The sequence below is a fragment of the Notamacropus eugenii genome, chromosome 4 (genome assembly GCF_028372415.1).
Source record: "Notamacropus eugenii isolate mMacEug1 chromosome 4, mMacEug1.pri_v2, whole genome shotgun sequence".
Lineage (NCBI taxonomy): Eukaryota > Metazoa > Chordata > Mammalia > Diprotodontia > Macropodidae > Notamacropus > Notamacropus eugenii.
The window spans coordinates 252438482-252456314 of NC_092875.1; the positions used below are offsets into that span (position 1 = coordinate 252438482).

A 17833-nucleotide genomic window follows, 5' to 3' on the forward strand; every position below is an offset into this window, starting at 1 on the left:
TTGATTATTACTGAATTACTGTTGGAGGCTGATGTAAGGCACTAGAAAGCAAAGAATGATAGCAATCTGGAATTGGAAGGGACCTCAGAAGTCCTGTAGCTCCATCCTTGCTGTAAGCTTGAAGTCCCTCTAAAATATCCCAATAAAGTAGGTTTTTTCCAGTGATAGGAAATATACTTCCCCAAAAGGTCTCTATTTCATTTCTAGACAATTCTCCTCATCAGTCATTCCTTTTGTTGACATGTCAATGTACTGTCACATTAACTAAATGAAAGCCACAAAGGCAGAATTCTGGAACATAACTTTTGTTAACTAGGCATTCTAGCTCTTAATTATTTTTGTTATCTAGTATTGTTCATGCATTCAAGACTCCTAATCCAATCTAAGGAGAAAGGGAGGAGTGAGCCTAGGGAAAAGAGACAAAGAGAAGACCCTGGGGTTGACTCTTTCTTTTGTCACTCCAAATTGAGCAGTAAACACCCTGGCCTTTGCAAATGACATTCACTTTTACTTTTCTTTAGAGTTCTTATGGTCCTTATGGTTTATTTCAGCCAGTAATAATGGGATCATTGGAGAGTAGTAGATTACTTTTCAGGACCTTGACACCCCAATATATTTATCATCTAAAGCATACTATCATATCACCAGTAACAAATCCTCAGAACCTGCCCACTATGTGGCCCCTAGTGACTGAATGCACCTTTCTTATTAAACATCCATGAACCAGCATCCTCGCAAAGCTCTCTATGCTAACTACTTCTACTTCCTTTCCTCTCATTCCCTACTTGATCCTTTTTCATTTGGTTTACGACTTTATCACACAACTTAAACAGCACTTTCCTAAGTCACCAAGGATCTTTGCATTTCCAGAGCTTCATTCTTTTTGATCTCTCTGCTGCATTCAACACTCATTCTGGATACTCTCCTTTTTCTTCATGTTCATGAGAAAACTCTCTGGGTTGTCCTTTTCACCTGTCTGACATTTCTTTCTCATTTGCCAGCTCATCATCTACAGCACTCTCTTAAACAGCAGGGCTGGTCAAGCTTCTAAGCCCTCTTCTCATTTTTCTCTACATTCCTGTCTTGGTAATTTTGCCATTTCCCCATGGTTTTAATTATCATTTTTATGCAAATGACATAAATATGTATATGCATATTTTTATGTTCACATAATATATATTATTTACTTTTAACATAATATATATTGTGTATGTACACTGTGACATAAGCACAACATATATGAATGAATACATGTGGGATATGAGTGTGAGCACACATATGCATGTATGTATAAGTATGTGTACATGCGTGTGTATATGCATATATTACTCTGTGTGTACCTACTCACATATACTTTTAAAATCCTTCACAACCTGACTATAATCTATCTTCTCAGGTTCATTGGATATTTGTCCTCCTCCCACAATCTCCAATCCAGCCAAACTGGCTTTCCCTCTTTTCATTGCACACAACAACACTCCATCTCCCATCTCCATGCCTTTGAACTAGCTGTCACAAAGTACTGGAATCCACTCCCTGTGTATATCTATGAGTCTCTCTGTTTCTTTAAGAATGGATCTCAAGCTTCTCTCCACTCCAGTCTATCCTCCACATTAGTTTCCGAAGTGATTTTCCTAAACTGTGAGTCTGTGACTGTGATCACTCACCCCTACTCAATAAACTCCAGTCATTCCCAATTAACTCCAGAAACAAATATAAAATCCTTTACTTGATGTTTTAAAGTGTCTACAGTATGATCCCTTCCTTATTTTCCAGTATTTTCGCACTTTAGCTCTCCCTCCACACCCTCTATGATATTGCCATAGTGACCCATTCATTACACCTCAAACACTAGGCTCCATCTTCTAGCTCACTAACCTTGCACTGACTCCCACATTTGGAATGCTCCTGCATCTCTAATGCACAGGATCTGTCTTCCTTCAAGGTGCAGCTTAAAGACTATTCCCTACAGAAGCCTTTCCTGATCCCTTTCCCCTGCTCCCTCCTACCCCCATTGCCTCTAAGGTTACCTTCCATCTCCTCCGTAGCTATCTTATATGTGCTAAATTACTTACATACAAAGAATTCCTTGTATGTAAGTCATTCCTTGTTTCTTTCTTCATATCTTCACATTCTGTGTACTTAGCACAGTGCTTGGGATATAGTAAGAATTTCACCAATGTTTTCTAATGATCAGGTGTGACATGCTCAGACTCCTGTTTTAGGAGTATGACTTTGGCAGCTGTGTGAAGGATGGATTGAAGTAAAAGGAAAGCAGAGGCAGGGAAACCGACGAGCACAGCAACAGTTCAGGTAAAAAGTGATAAGGATTGAACAAAAAGGTTACCTTGTAAGTAGAGAGGAGATCAAACTCACGAGATGTTATATATGCAGAATTGAAAAATCGGCCAATTGATTTGATATGAATGTGAGGAAAAGTAGAAAGTCCAGAATGAAACTGAGCTTAGGAACCTGGGCATTAGGAAATTTAGTAGTACCCTCAACAGACGTAAGGAAATTGGGCAGAAGAGTGGGTTGGGGCTGGGGAGAGAGAAGACTAGAGATTAAAACAAACATATTGTCCCAGGTGTCAGCCATGAAAACCTATGTGTTCTGTTTTGTTTTGCATGGGGTTGGGGTTGCTATTTCAACAGCAGGAGCAAGACTTATTCAGTCTTAGATTTAAATTTTAATCAAAATTTTTAACCAACAGCAACCTACATTCTATATAATTTCTTTTGTTCTTCAAAGTTTCCTGTTGGCACTTTGGTCGAATTCATTTGGTGGAAGAGGCAGAATTAATTTTATTTTTGAAAGGCATTGATCATTATGAGACAAGTCCAGAACTACTGAACACCAGGACTGACTCTCTAACATTTCTATGCTAGTGTGCTTGTGTGAATTTGTTCTTCTCGTTACGTGTTGCTCATTCAGTCAGTGAGTTGAACAATCCATTTCATCTCCATCATCCTTCCTATATGTAATCCAGCCATCATTCCCGGCACCCCCCCCCCCCCCAAATAGAAAGGCTGGGACACTCATTGCTTCAGGTCTTCTGCCTTAAGTATCTCCCACTCAGGTCTTACTGACTCCAAGCCTAGTCGTCTATCCACTGTTATCTCATTGGAATCAATTTTCAACAGTGACAATTATGCAATGAGATAATGCATAAAAAGCACTTTGCAAATATTTAAGCACTATATAAGTGCTAGCTATTATCATTATCCCCCCTTTACCCACTCTAAGGGCTGACCACATGAGCATTCTACTTTTCCTCATATGAGACAAACTTTACCTCCTGTGTCCTTATTCCTGTCAGTTCTCCATACCTTGAATATAATTATTCCTCACACCTGCTTCTGCAATCCCCCAACTTCCTTTACTGCTCAGTTCAGAGACCAACTTCTACACGAAGCCTTCCTACCTTCCCCCAAAAGCTTTAGCTTGCATCTGTCTTGTGCATATTTTACATGTATAAATATACATATATGTGCATTATATATGTAATATACAAAGATATGTGAGTTCTGTAAGAGGAGAGATTGTTTTATTTTTATCTGTATCTTCAACACCTAGAACAGTCCTTGGCACCTAAGACACATTTAACATACGCTGGTGGATGGTTTGGCATATAGTCATCTAGACAGCTTTCACACATAGAATCATAGATCTCAATCTGGGAATGACTTGAGAGGTCATGGAATCCAATCTCCTTATTTTACAGATGTGTAAATCAAGTTCCAAGGAAGGAAAGTGATTTGCCCAAGGTTACACAGGTGGTAAGGGTTAGAGATGGGATCTGAATCTATCTGAGTTGCCATTGCATGATGGGAGACTTTGCAAACTCCTGGGCTTGGACCGTTGCTACTATTCTTGCCATTTTGATTTAAATGCCAGGGAGACGATATTGTATTTTATCCTAAAGGCAATACATAGGCACTGGATACTTTTAGCAGGTCAGATATGATCACATCTGTGCTGAAGTTTATTTTGGCACCTGAGTAGAGGATGGTTTGAAAGCAAAGAGTGGAGTAGGACAGTTGCCTTTGCTCACATCTGTTATGTGTTTTCTCATACACAGTCATGACATAAGCTACAGCCTGCTTGTGCACCCAATTTGTGTATCTGAAACATGAAAGTATGGCAGAAACTGCGCTATAAAAGGGTCAGTAATTCTTCTAAAACAAAAATTTTATTGATATGACTGGGCTTGGAATCAGAAAGGCTCATCTTCATGAGTTCAAATTTGGCCTCAGATACATACTAGCTATATGACCCTGGGCAAGTCACTTAATCCTATTTGGCTCAGTTCCTTATCTATAATGAACTGGAGAAGGAAATAGTAAATCACTCCAGTATCTTTGCCGAGAAAACACCAAAATGGGGTGATGAAGAGTCAGACATGACTGAAATAATGACTAGCTCAGAATATTGACAGGAATTTAATAAGCATATTTTCCTAATGGTGAACTATTTATAGGTTTATAGAAAGTAAAACAGTAGCAATAAGTCTTCAAGTAGAATAGATATGTTGGTGGTAAACAAGGATATCCTTCTAATAGATGCCCAAAAGAGGAAAAGAAATTAGAAATTTTCATCTTTCTTTCAGATTTGAGGCACTCCTTCAGGAAAAGTAGTAACCCTTTCCCTCAGACTAGTATTCCTCTGTAGGGAAAATGTATCTTCTCTGAGTGATCACACAGGACTGGGAGAAATAAACATGGAAGTCATAAGAAGTGAAGAGGTGGACAGAGTCTAAGAGCTAATCAGATGAGCCACTTACACTCTGACAATCACAGGAAAGACAGGTCAATCCACAATTGGTTATCATATTTAAATCAAATCTATCTTTGTGTTTGTTTCCTTCAGCAGCACATAGTTATTTACCTTGCTTCTTCCTCCAATTTTACCCCCTGTTCAAAATCTTAATTAAAATGTTTTCATAGCAATTCAGTTTCCTCAGAGAAAAGTAGAGTAGAAATGTGTGATAACTGCAGCAGAAGGGATAGCTAGGTTGTTTTCTGGCTGAGTACTAAGTGTTGTATAAATCCCATGCCGATTGAAACTGAAGTTGACAATGGTAACAAACGAACTCAAGAGACGCTGAAATGTTACACCTATTTCCATTGGGTATTCATGTAAGATGACTTGAGGAGACAGCTTACATGAGGTCTTAGAGACTGGCTTGTGTTTTAAGATTCCTTATGTGCTCTCTCTAATTTCTTTTGCTAATTATGTACAGCCAAATGTGTAGACTGATTTTTGTTCCACATAGATGTAGAGCAAAGAAGTTTTAGATTGAATCCAGTGGAAAGTCAATCCAAGATTAGCATGTGAAAAAAACAAAACAAAGACAGTATTGGAAAAAAACAAAAGAAACACATCTATTCTCAAGACCCTGTGGGCTCCTGAACATGTTTATTTTATCATTTTTATATCTTAATATAATTGGTTCTCTTTGTATTATGTATGTATATATTCCTTATATGTTTATGTACACATGCTTGCAATCTAACTGTGATTTATCAATTTTACTTTATGCATTTAAAAACTTTATTCTGAGAAAGGTCCATAGACTTCACCAAACCGACAACAAGGTCCTACACATACCTTTTGATTTTACTATGGCACCACTTGTGTGTCTTTTATTCTATGACACCTTATCAGTGAGAAGGTGCAGTGAGATTGGGTCAGGGAGCAGTGGGAGACAAGTTTGAACCTGCTCAGAATCCTCTGGCCAGGTTGGGAGTTGCTTATTTGCATAGAACAGCCTTGCGGTATTCTGTGGCCAGTGTGACAGTTGATAGCCTGTGTTGAGCAAAGGGGATTCTGGGAGTGATGTTAGAACATCTTAGCCTTAGAGTCACTCAGTTCTCTTTCCATTTGAAGAAGAAGCTGATAGTCCTGAGGAGATTTACTTTGAGGGGTGGTGGGTTTGAAAAAAATCTTCAAAATAGGTTTCTGAACGGAAATTAGGTGAGGGATAAAGTGAGAGTCCAAGGGATAAAGACAGCAAAGCTTTGGTCAAGTGAAAAAGCTGGAGGTGGTTAAGATCAGTCAAGCAAAAGCCAAGCAGAATTTTAGAGTGAGAGAAGCAGTTAACTGAAAATTTCTGAGAAGATGTTAACGGTCAGAACTCTTCTCAGTTTAGGCTTTGAGATAGCCAGGGTGAGAACTGAACTTTATAAAAAGTCAGTAATGGAAAGAAATCTAACACTAAAAGAGAACAAAAAGCTTCCTAGCTGTTGACTGAGAATGATGCCTGAGGAGATCCATGCTCATTTCTGCCAAGGAAAACATTATCAACCCAAGCCTCTCTAGTAGATAAGGACTGAGGGGTTGACAGCTCTCAAGACAGCACCTCTGGCCCTAGCCAAAAGCACAGGAGATTGGATGAGAAATCAGACAGCTGAGATCTGTGCCCTTCAAGGAAAAGGCTTATTGACCTCAATACCCCAGTACCCACCACCATCAACAATGCAAGGTGGATTTAGCTAAAAGAATTGGTAAAAGTTAAAACTGAGGTATCCAAAATGAATGTTGGGCAATATATTAGGGAATGCTGAAAATATCTGGAGATGACCACCAGCTGGAGCAGAAGAGAACAATTCCCAACGAAATACAACAGAGAATAACACCTGGCTGAGAACCACAGAAAACAGCATCTGTATAGATCTAGGTCTAACAGAGGGTGGTGCAATGACATTAGTAGAAGACATCAGTAAATTTGCAACAAAAAAGGTATGAGTTATCTTTCAATCTGCCCATCTTGGTCACAAGTATTCCCCGCATGTGTATCTCTTCACACAGGTTCTTTGGCCACAGATGGTCTCCATCTTTATGAAAGTCCATTCTTCTCAAGGAGTATACAGGTATGTTTGATTGGGCTTAAGATTATATCATATTATTTTTTACATTGTTATTTAATTAAAATTTCTTTGTTATGAGCTGTATGTCATATGACTAGATGGTTAAAACAAAATATATTAGTGAGAACTCATGAGATTAAAGTTTGAGAAGATTCTGACCAGAGGTATGTTGGTAAATGTTGAATAACCAGCTATCTGGGAGGAAGAAGAAAGAAATGTACTTATGACACACTTTTAAAATTAATCTGCATTTTAACATTTTCTCCATCATTTTCTTAAATCTTAGACAATCAATGCAATGTTAAATCAAGCCCTGGTTTGTTCAGAAACTGGTTTGAGCTGACTCGAGCACCCCTTGATTATGCCATACAAAATAATTTAAACCTGGTAATAAGAGGGTCCCATCTACCAGTTAGCTACCCTAGCTTCTAGAAACTTTGTTGGTCATGTCCTATCCTAATCATAACTCATAGCTCCCACCAAAGCATTTTTTCAGTTACGGATATGGTTCTCTCCCTTCTACATTTCTTCCCAAAATTGCTTTCTGGAAATAGCTAATCTTCCTGGACCTCTCTGCATCAATTAACAATATGGACAACTTCTCTTTCTTAACATTTTGGGCCAGGATAGAATGGATTGGGATTGTCATATCCGTATTCCTGGATACCATACTTCCCTTAATGTAGCCTCAAATCACATCAGCTTTTTGGTTACCATAAAAGATGGATCCAAAGAGGCTTCTCCCACTGAATCGTGTATCAGTCTTCTTGTTGCCCTCTCCCAGTATCTTTGCCAGCCAGAATACCAGAGCAATACTGGCAGCCAACACACTCTGCCAACTCATTCCCTTAATAGGGTCAGCTAGGGAACCAAAAGCACAGCAATATACCAATAGACATGTATAGAGGATGGCTTCTGTGTGTTTTAAGTCTTTCAGGTGCAGGTTGTCTTACAGAACCTCTTTTACTCCTCATATTATAATGAGGCTGCTTAGCCCAACACTTCCTGCTTTTTCCTGGAGTCTACAGTCACAATCTCCCTAACTTTTTTTTGATCATACACTCCTATCAGTAAAAAAAAAAGAAAAAAAAATTGCCCATCCCCAGCATATTATATATTTACTTGGAAATTATATTCATATGCCACTGTACTAATAATATTGATGCAAAATAAAAATTTAAAAGGACAAGATAAATATGAAATAATATTTGATGCTACAGTCAATAGGGAAGCCCTGGAGTCTATTAAATGGACAATTAAGTGGACAGACTGGCACTTTGGGAATATCAATTGGCAGTTATGTGGAAGATAAATAACATTTATAGAGCACCTGTTCTGTGCCAGTCACTGTGCTCAGGGCTTTACAAATATTATTTCAAGTGACCCTCACAACTACCTATGGAGGTAGAGACTATTACTATCCTTATTGTACAGGTGAGGAAGCTGAGGCAAACAAGGTTAAGTGACTTGACCAGGTCACACAGCCAGTAAGTATCTGAGGCTAGCTTCAAACTCAGGGCTTTCCTGATTCCAGACCCAGATGCTACCTAAGTGCCCCCATAGATGAGTTAGAATGGAGAGAAACTTGAGATGGAAATACCAGGCACAAGGCCTAGTACCTGGTATAATGAAAGGAAGACATGGATTTTTGAGGGATTTTGTGGAGGTAGAAGCAATAAGATTTGGCAATTGCTTGGCTATGTGGGGTGGAGAATTGAAAATAATATAACAGTTTTAAGCCAGCGTTAGAAAGATGGTAGAGGCCTTGACAAAAATAGCAAAGTTTAGAAGAGGAATTAGGAGGGATGTTGTAATGAGATCTGCATGCAAGTTACAACCCATCCACACTTGCTCACCCACTGCATCTTACTCTGTTCCAGAACCCCAGAAACAAATCCTGAAAAAGATGCAGCAAGACTCTTACTGGCTTGGGAGAGGGGCAGCTATGAAGTGTCTGAGGGCTTGCACAGCTGTGTCTAATCACCCTCCAATATTGCAGTTCTCCTTAAGGCCACACCATTGGCTTTTGTGTGCCCTGGGGTCTGTGAGGGGGAGAGAATCACACTTTGGAGATGACATAGCTTAGAGATCCCTAAAAATCCATTGTAAAGTCCAATAGCCCAATGTAGGTTGAAGTACGCATGGCTTCATCAAGAAGTTATATTTATATAGCTAGCTCTATAGGATTTGCAAGGTACTTTGCCTACAATGCCTCATGTTTCCTACAATGCCACATGTGAAAGAGTTAATGAAAGCATATTATTCCCATTTCAAAGATGAAGAAACAATCTCAGAAAGTTTAACTGAGTAAGCTAGCGTCAAAGCTGGGGCTCAAAGGCAGGTCTCCAGATCCCAAAAAGGTCTGACCTGAAGTAAAAGAGTTCTACCTTCCAGGTAGATCAACCAGGATGACAGATACACAGGAAAAAAAATGTATCCCAGGGCCAAGACCAGTCTCATAGGTCCCAGGGAAATAGAGAAAATTTACACAAAAGTACAGCACGGAAAGCCACATCTCAGACCCCTGAATAACTCTTAATTCTCAGCTGTATTGCTGAGATATAACACCTTTACTAGGTTGGCAAGCATAGCATAACACATTGATTCTACAAAAACCATGCTTGAGTTCCCCAGCCTTTGTAGTCAGTCTCTCTCTCTCTCTGTCTTTGTCTCTCTCTATTTCGCCATCTCTGTTTCTCTGTGTTTCTCTGTCTCTGTCTTTGTCTGTGTCTCTCTCTCTGTTTCTCTCCCTCTCCCTCTCTCCCCTTTGCACCCTAGATAGGGGTGGTGAGACAAAGTGCTTAAGACTTCATTGAATGGCACTGCCAGCCACAGACCTACCCCATCTGTTCTCTCTATGTTCAGTAGTTACTTAGAGAGCTGAGGAGTTAGGGCTCTTTGGTCTTTCCATCTTTCCTTGCTTGCCTGGTGGCAGGGTTTCTACAACTTCCTCCTCTAAAAGTTCTGCCCTAACTCAGTAATTACATAGTGGGTAGGGCTCTCCTAGAGGTCGCCTCTTCCACCCCTCCCTGTCCAGCCTACATAGAACTGGAAATTCCATAAACATTTTTAATTTTTAACATTCTTCAGTGTGGTTATTTCCTGAGAGTGAACAAATAGACCGCAGAAATAACAGGAAATTCAGGTCACCCAAATATTGTTTGAACTTTTAAACATTTTTTACAAATTATTTTTAGGGCAGAGTTTAGTCTGGGTCTCCTCTTGCCCTTCAGGATACCAGAAACATTCTGAGGCTGCATGGTATTTAGAAATGGTTTCAGCAAATTGTTCTAGCCTACCACCTTCTGGTAATTGCTCCGTAGCTACACTTTGAAGCACTTTTGACTTTTTAGAGCAAGCTTGGAAGATTAAGGGCACTGGGGCAAAATAACATTAGGGTCGAGAAAATATAAGCTATTGCTAGCTAGGGAGTAAACAGAACGGGTTTTCCCAATATAGTTTCTGTGAAGGTGACTTTGTGACAATATTTTTTTAAGAAAAGCCTAATAAGCCAAGTCAATCTTGAGTGGACTACTTTTTTTTCCCCCATGGATAATGGGTACACACAATTCAGACCCTTATGCAGTGGTTCAAAAGCACTCTGGTTCATTAGAGGATGATTTTCAACTCTACATTGCTGATTATTTCTGAAACAAAAATATTAGAGTAAATAGACCTTAAGGAGGGAAGGAATATATTTTCAACTACTCACTAACAAGTCCTGATTTACATGGGGTAGAGTGTTCTGATCCATTTTTCACATGTTCACTTTTAGCACATGGAGGAGAATAAAACAATGCTGTGTATCCCTGGAGTGAAAAGGAGTTAGGCAGCCCTAGAATGGAGCTATGTAAAGTTTCCGATTAATCTAATAGGCTCTTGCCTCTCCTTTAATGCAGGAAGAAGTGGACCACAAGACATAGAGCTGGACAAAAGCCTTAAAAACACCTGGACACACAGAATCGCTACATCAGCATAGCCAAGGGCAAAATGGAGGAGAACAGGCAGTGTCCAGATGCTTCCCTGATGCTATGTCCACTGATCTTGAAAGCAAATCTTCAAGTAACAGTGCAGGCCTGCTCCAGGGTACAATTAAGTTATCCCTAGACTAGAGATCTTCCAACAATATTGGAGAAGATGCAGGATTTCTTCAAGCAGTCCTAGCATGGCCAGGAAGGAATTCCAGACATGTCTTAGAGTGGGCCCAAATCCCAAAGTTTTTCTCTGAAACTCATCCAGCTTCTCAGGGATAGAAGTGACTTGGTGACAAATAAAAACCCTTCAGGTCCAGCCCAGTTCTGCATTTCATCTTCCTCTCTCTTCCCTCTATACCATAGTCTTTCAATCCCTTTCCTGCTTTATTGCCTCTGTTCCTTTCCTCCTTACCTTTCTTCATCCTTTCCTACCTTCAGTTCTTTTTTTCTGCCTTCTTTTGCATCCCTTACTCCCTACACATCTAACTCATACTCATAATCTCCTCCCTCCTTAGACTTCTAGAGATGAAGGCCCCCAGTCTTCTCATCCTGCCTCCTCATCTGCCTCCCCTGCTCCACCTCTCCTCCCACCCAATGCAGTCTTCCCTCAGAGTGTCTCATGCTTACCAGCAAACTTTGGTTCCTGTCTTTGATACTCCCTCCCCACTGCCCACAAAAATGTCCATTCCCCCAATGACTTCTGCTGTGTTAGGAAAATCCCTAACTGACCGTGGGCACCACACTGTGCACATAGTAGGCACTTACTGTTTGTTGAATTGAATTCAACTAATTCACATGATTTCTATTCTACAAACATTTATCAAGCACATACTATGTGCAAAACACTGTGCTGGGGACACAAAGAAAAATAGAAAACAAGCCCTGCCCTCGAAGAGTTTATTGTCTCTATTTGAAGAGAACATGGACTTTGGTATGAAAGTCACCATGCCAGCAAAAACCACTGGACGTTACGGCGCTCCTTCCCACCTTTCTAGGACCCTCTTATCACAGCCACAAAGCAATTTTCAAGGCCCAGTGCTACTTATTGGGATGGGAGAAACGTTTTGAGGGACATGACAGGAGATGGAAAGGAAGGTATAGGCCTCAAAAAGACTCGGAAGGAGGTGCTGCCTAGATGGAAGGCACCAGATCTGTACTCTGAAGCGGGGAAGAGGTGAATGGAATTCAGTAACCCTAACCAAACTAGGAACAAGAACTGGGGGACCTTCTGTTGGGTCTTCAAGTCTTACAGCTGGTAAAGTATCCCTTTTGTACATCAGCCAGAGAAAAGCTATAAACTGTGAGAATGATGAGCAGCAGAGCTGAAAATGTGTTGACGCCCTGATGCATTTTAGCCCCGGTGGTTTAAAAGAGAGATGACATTTACCTGGGTGGTGCTTCAGTGGATGACATCTATGGAGTCAAGAGTATAGGGCAGCAAAGCAGTGAGCTTCCAAACCTCGGCAGGAGCAGATATGGGGCAGAACAGCGAGGCTGTCCCTCGACCATGCCAAGGAGCTTGAAGGGTGCAGTTGAGAAGCACCCAAGAATTTCACTGCAGAGGGATAGAGATCAGGTGAGGACATAGATGGACTCTTTCAGCCACAGAAAGCACTGACCTCTTCCTTACCCCAAAGCATGTTTTCCAATGAGTGACTTGAAAAGAAAGGCTTCAACCTTTCCCCACCAATATATGAACTTTGGGGGGATATCATAATTTCTGTATGTGGGGCTGAGAATGATCCTATTGCTTCCAAACAACGTTATTCACAAGGGGAGTGACCTTTGTCCAGAGGAAGCAGATAACCCTCCATGGAGATCAGAAAAGTCAGGTATGTTGTAGAAGGAATTCTTGTTCAGGCATGGGCTGGATTAGATGGCCTCTGAGGTCCCTTCTGCCTCTGAGATTCTGCAATTCTGTTTGACTTTGCCCTATTATCTACCTTTCTACTCTATCCCAATTAAATTCTCTGCTACTCAAGGTATGGTTCCTGTCCAATTTGTTCATACATTGGGCCTTGCTTGGGGACTTGAGCCATATGTTTACCTATACTTTTATACCTAAATACAGTACCCAGGAGATTTACAGAATGGGTCAAATATGGATTTGTACCAATTCTAAGTGTTAGAATTTCACTGGGAAGTGATCATTTGGAAAGTCACTTATCTTCCACCGGAAATGAGCTAGGAGTGGGGAAAAGCCAGCCCTTAGAAGTGCTTCTCCCCTACATGCTCTCCTACCTCTCCTCTTATCTTCACCTTTTTGCTAGAGAGCAGAGTTGATCATTGCTTCCCTCCTACCAAAGTTCTATTAGCAGTCTTGGTCTATCTTCTTAGACTTTCCTCCTTAGGGAGGGAATCCTCAACTCCCACAATAAAGAAAATGGAGCTGCTCCCCCAGTGGTATGCTGGTAAACACCAGCTGACTTAACAATCAGTTCTCTGGGCAGACAGGACTGGGGCTGGGGGTAGGGGAGATGTATGCATATGATAACCTATTTAAGCTTTGCCCATCATTTGTCTAGACAATCAACAAAACAACAAACCAATCCTGATTTGTAGTATTTGCCAATTTCTGAGTTACAAATGCTCACACTATAATTGAGCAGACTCTCATGGCCCACCCAAAGACATGAGAATTGTCATACATTTAAGTTGTTTTCCAACAGCTAAAGGAAAATGCAATTGCCACTTGATGAAATTCCAGACTGTGGAGCCCTTCTGTCAGAGAAGGGTGGGCATGGACGTCCCCAGGATTCTGAATCCCAGGGCATTGAGAGGGATTTAAGCAGCTTTTTGCTCTTCCGAGTTACTCTCCACCACCCAAACACTTGGTTTGGTGCAGTGGACAGAGTACTGGGCCTGGAGTCAGGAAGACCTTAATTCAAATCTGGTCTCAGACCCTAACTGTGTGACCCTGGGCAAATCACTTAACCCCATTCACCTCAGCTCTTCGCTATAGAATGAACTGAAGAAGAAAATGGCAAACCAGTATCTTTGCCAAGAGAACCTCAAGTGGGATCATGAAGAGTTATACAGGACTGAAACAACTGACCAAAAAGTCACGCTAAGTAACGTATATCTTTTATGCAAACTATTTACTATCTTTGTTAAATTCCATACAGCAAGCTGTCAATTATGCCTATAAGGCTTTTTTATTTTGTTTTGTTTTGTTTATTACAGCACTGAGGCTTATTTATGTAGAACTTGTGGTTCATGTTGCATAGTCATTCCCTGAAAGCAATAAATTGGGGAAACCCTGGTCAGAACTACAAGGGATCTCTTTTCAAGGTTTAAGGATGAAGCTCTCTCTACCTAGGTTTTTGTTACTTTGTCACTTGACAATAAATAGGCAATTCTCTACGTATGTAAAAGAATATCATATACTATAATTTATTAAGACTTTTATCATCTGATGCTGAGTGAAAGGAGCAGAACCAGGAGGACTTTATACACAGAAACAACCACAGTGTGCAAAGAATTTTTCTGATAAACTTAGAACTTCATTGTAATGCAAGGACTTAAATAATTCCCAATGGTCTCTTAAGGCAAAATGCCTTGCACATCCAGGGAAAGAACTATGGAACTAGATCGCAAAATGAAGCATATTATTTTCTTTTGTATTATGTTTTGGCTTGTTTTATGATTTCTCCCATTCATTTTAATTCTTCTATGCAATATGACTAAGGTGAAAATGTATTTAATAAGAATGTGCAGGTAGAATCTATATAAAATTGTATGCTGTCTCTGGGAGAGACTGGGGGGGTAGGAAGGAGTAGGGGGAGGGAGGGGAAAAATCTAAGATATATGGAAGTGATTGTAGAACACAGAAAACAAAATAATAATAAAGAAATCAGCAGCAGCACAATGTTAAGTTTTTGTTTTTTTTATTTTTGACTACTTTGGTTGGATGAGAAAATGGAATTGAACATTACATTTTTAAATGTCTGAAAATATTCCTTTTAAAGCTGCTGGGAAGATTAAAAAAAAAGCTGGATGAATATTACAAAAAGAAAAAAGAATAGCAGAATTTTCCTCTGCAAAGAACTTCAAGATCATATGTTCCAGAACAGTCTAGTCTATAACGATTCAAAATATTGTGTGTTTTCGTATTAGCAGGTTTGGCCACAGGCAAAATTAAGAATTAAGTGTAAAGTTGGCCATGTTTCTGGAAAAAGATGAAGACAAAAACTTTGAGAAGTAGAAGAGATCCAAGAAATCACCTAACAGCCTCATTTTCTAATGTGGAAAAAAGATTTGGAGAAATTAACTCTCTTTTTAATCCCTGACCAACTTCTTAGTGCTCTGTATCTGCCTCCTAAATGTTCAGTTTTCAACACTGCAATCTTCTGCTTAGATTTCTACCTCAGTCAGTGGCCCATGATCTAGAACTTTGTTTTCCTCTTCATCAAGTTCTAATTGTCTCTGAGTAGCATTCCTTTAGGGCCTTGCTAGATGACTTCCTTATATCTTATAAAAAAATCAATCTATGTTAAGGTGCTAATGACTGATAATTAACTAATATGTTATCCCAGTTAGGAAGAGATAAATCTAGCAGTGACAATTAGGATGAATCTAATGAGGAAAGTGGGTATTTCAGGCATAGGTACAGGAAAGATCTGGGGACAACAAGGCCTTTCTGAGGCACCATTCAAAATTAAACCTAAAAGCACTTTTTCACCTCTGAAACAATAGTATCAGTAGGACAGGGAACATCACAGCACCCAAGGAGAAGCACTAGGACCAAAAGAGATCCCAGAGGATCCATGCGCTATCACTGAGAGCAAAAACTTGTACTGTCTGGCAATTTTATTACCTATTAGCAGTTCTGGATCAAAGATCCAGGGTGAAGAAAAGTAACCCTGACCTAGTTTACTCTGAACTTGCAGGACCACATAGTAGGCCAGCAGTGATTTCAGCAAAAGTCTACTTAAATTCAACTGTGCGAAAGCCAATAGAGCCAAACCTGGTCAGGAACTTGTAGAGCATAGTGAATCGACCTCTGCTCATATCACACCACTTTGAAAGCACCAAAAACTTATAGGTTCCAGATCAAACTGTGTAAACAGCAGGTCATTTCTCTCATTCACTTCCCCCTCAAACCTGTCAGAGGTGAGCAGAACTCAACACTTAAGAAAGTCCAAAGTCAAGAAGCAGACCGAAATAATGAATAAACAAAAGAACCTTACCTTTCATAAAGAGCTACTATGGTGACAGGGAAGCTAAAGACATAAATTGAAGAAAATAATTTTAAAACATTTGCAAGCAAAGCCTCTAAGGAAAAAATGCAGATAGGACACAAGACCAAGATTTCCTAGAAGAATAAAGCAAAAGATAAAGAACTTAGAAAAAAGGGGGGGGGGAATACATTTTAATATTGGCAGAGAGGAAAAATGGAAAAAAACAAATGAGAGCTATCCAAGAAAATTAAGAGGGGAAAATAACAGCTTTGTAAAGGAGATACAAAAACTTACTGAAGAAAATAACTCCTTAAAAATTAGAATTAATAGAAGCTACTACCTTAAGAAACATTAACAAATAATAAAATGAGTCAAAAAAATTAGAAGGAAATATATCTGATAGAAAAAAAAACTTGACATTTAAAATAGGATTTTAAGAAGAGATTATTTAAGAATGATGGATCCTTCTGAAATCATGAACAAAAATAAAACATAGACGTCATATTTTAAGAAATTGTAAGGGAACACTGCCCAAATATCTTAAAATAGAGTAAAGTAAAACTTTGAAGACTCGACCAAATACTTCCCAAAACAAATTCTAAAATAAAAACTCTGAGAAATAATGTAACTAATATCCGAAACTTAATTAAGGACCAAAAGAAAGTATTACAAGTAGCCAAAAATGAACAATTCAAATAGCAAGGAGTCACAGTCAGGATCACACAAGATTTAGCAGCTGCCACTATAATGGAATGGAGGTCTTTGAATATGATATTCCAGAAGGCAAAGAATTTAGGATTACAACTAAAAATAACCTATACTAAGGAGCTGGAAGGGAGAAATGGATTTGAAATGAAATAGCAAACTTTAAAGCATTCCTGATGAAAATAACAGAGCTGAATAGGTTATTTGACATTCAAACACAGGACTCAAGCATAAAAATGTAAATAGAGAGAAATCATAAGGGACTTGATAAGATTAAACTATTTATGGTTTGTACTATATGGAAGGATGATATATGCAACCCCTCAGAACTTTGTCATCACCAAGGGTCTTAGAAGTAGTCTAATTAGGGAGCTTAGGTGTGATTCTATTGGGTTTAGATGATCTCAAAGGAAGAATGCAAGAATGAGGAAGATGAATGCACTAAAAGAGGGGAAGGGAGAGAAAGAATGGGAAAAGCTATCTTACATACATGGAATATACAAGGAAGGGCTTAAACAATGGAGGGGGGAGTGGGGAAAGGGAGAGGAATTGGCAACCCCAAATCTTCACACTCATCTGAACTGGTTCAAGGAAGGAAGAATATATATAGACACAAGTTGGTTACATAAATTCATCTTAACAAATAAGGAAAAAGGGAAAGGGGTTAAGAGAAAGGGTGGACAAGAGGGAGGGTAGAGTAAGGGAGGCAGTAGTCAAGAGCTAAAGAGATGCATAAAGGAGAAAAAGTTTAAAAAAAGAGAAGGATCAGTGGAATAGGATGAAAGGAAATATATAATAATTATAACTGTGAATGTGAATGAGATGAAGTCACCCATAAGATAGAAAAGGATAACAGAATGGATTAGATTCAGCAATATGTTTTTACAAGAAGCATACTTGAAACAAAAAGATGCATGTAGAATGAAAATAAGAGGCTAGAGCAAAATATGTTCTGCTTCAAAAAAAACCAAATGGGTACCAATCATGATCTCAAAGAAAATGCACAAATAGATCTAATTAAAAGAGATAAACCAAGAAACTATATTTTTCTGAAAGGTACCGGAAATAATGAATTAATATCAGTACTGAACATACATGTACCAAA

General features: G+C 39.3%; 1 long non-coding RNA gene across 1 annotated transcript; it reads left to right on the forward strand.

The window, feature by feature from the left end:
* Window positions 1–2173: 2173 nt before the first annotated feature.
* On the forward strand, window positions 2174–12824 carry LOC140501164 (uncharacterized). The gene is made up of 3 exons (XR_011966081.1): window positions 2174–2313; window positions 6811–6872; window positions 10769–12824. It is a non-coding gene; the product is annotated as an uncharacterized lncRNA (long non-coding RNA).
* Window positions 12825–17833: the final 5009 nt, after the last annotated feature.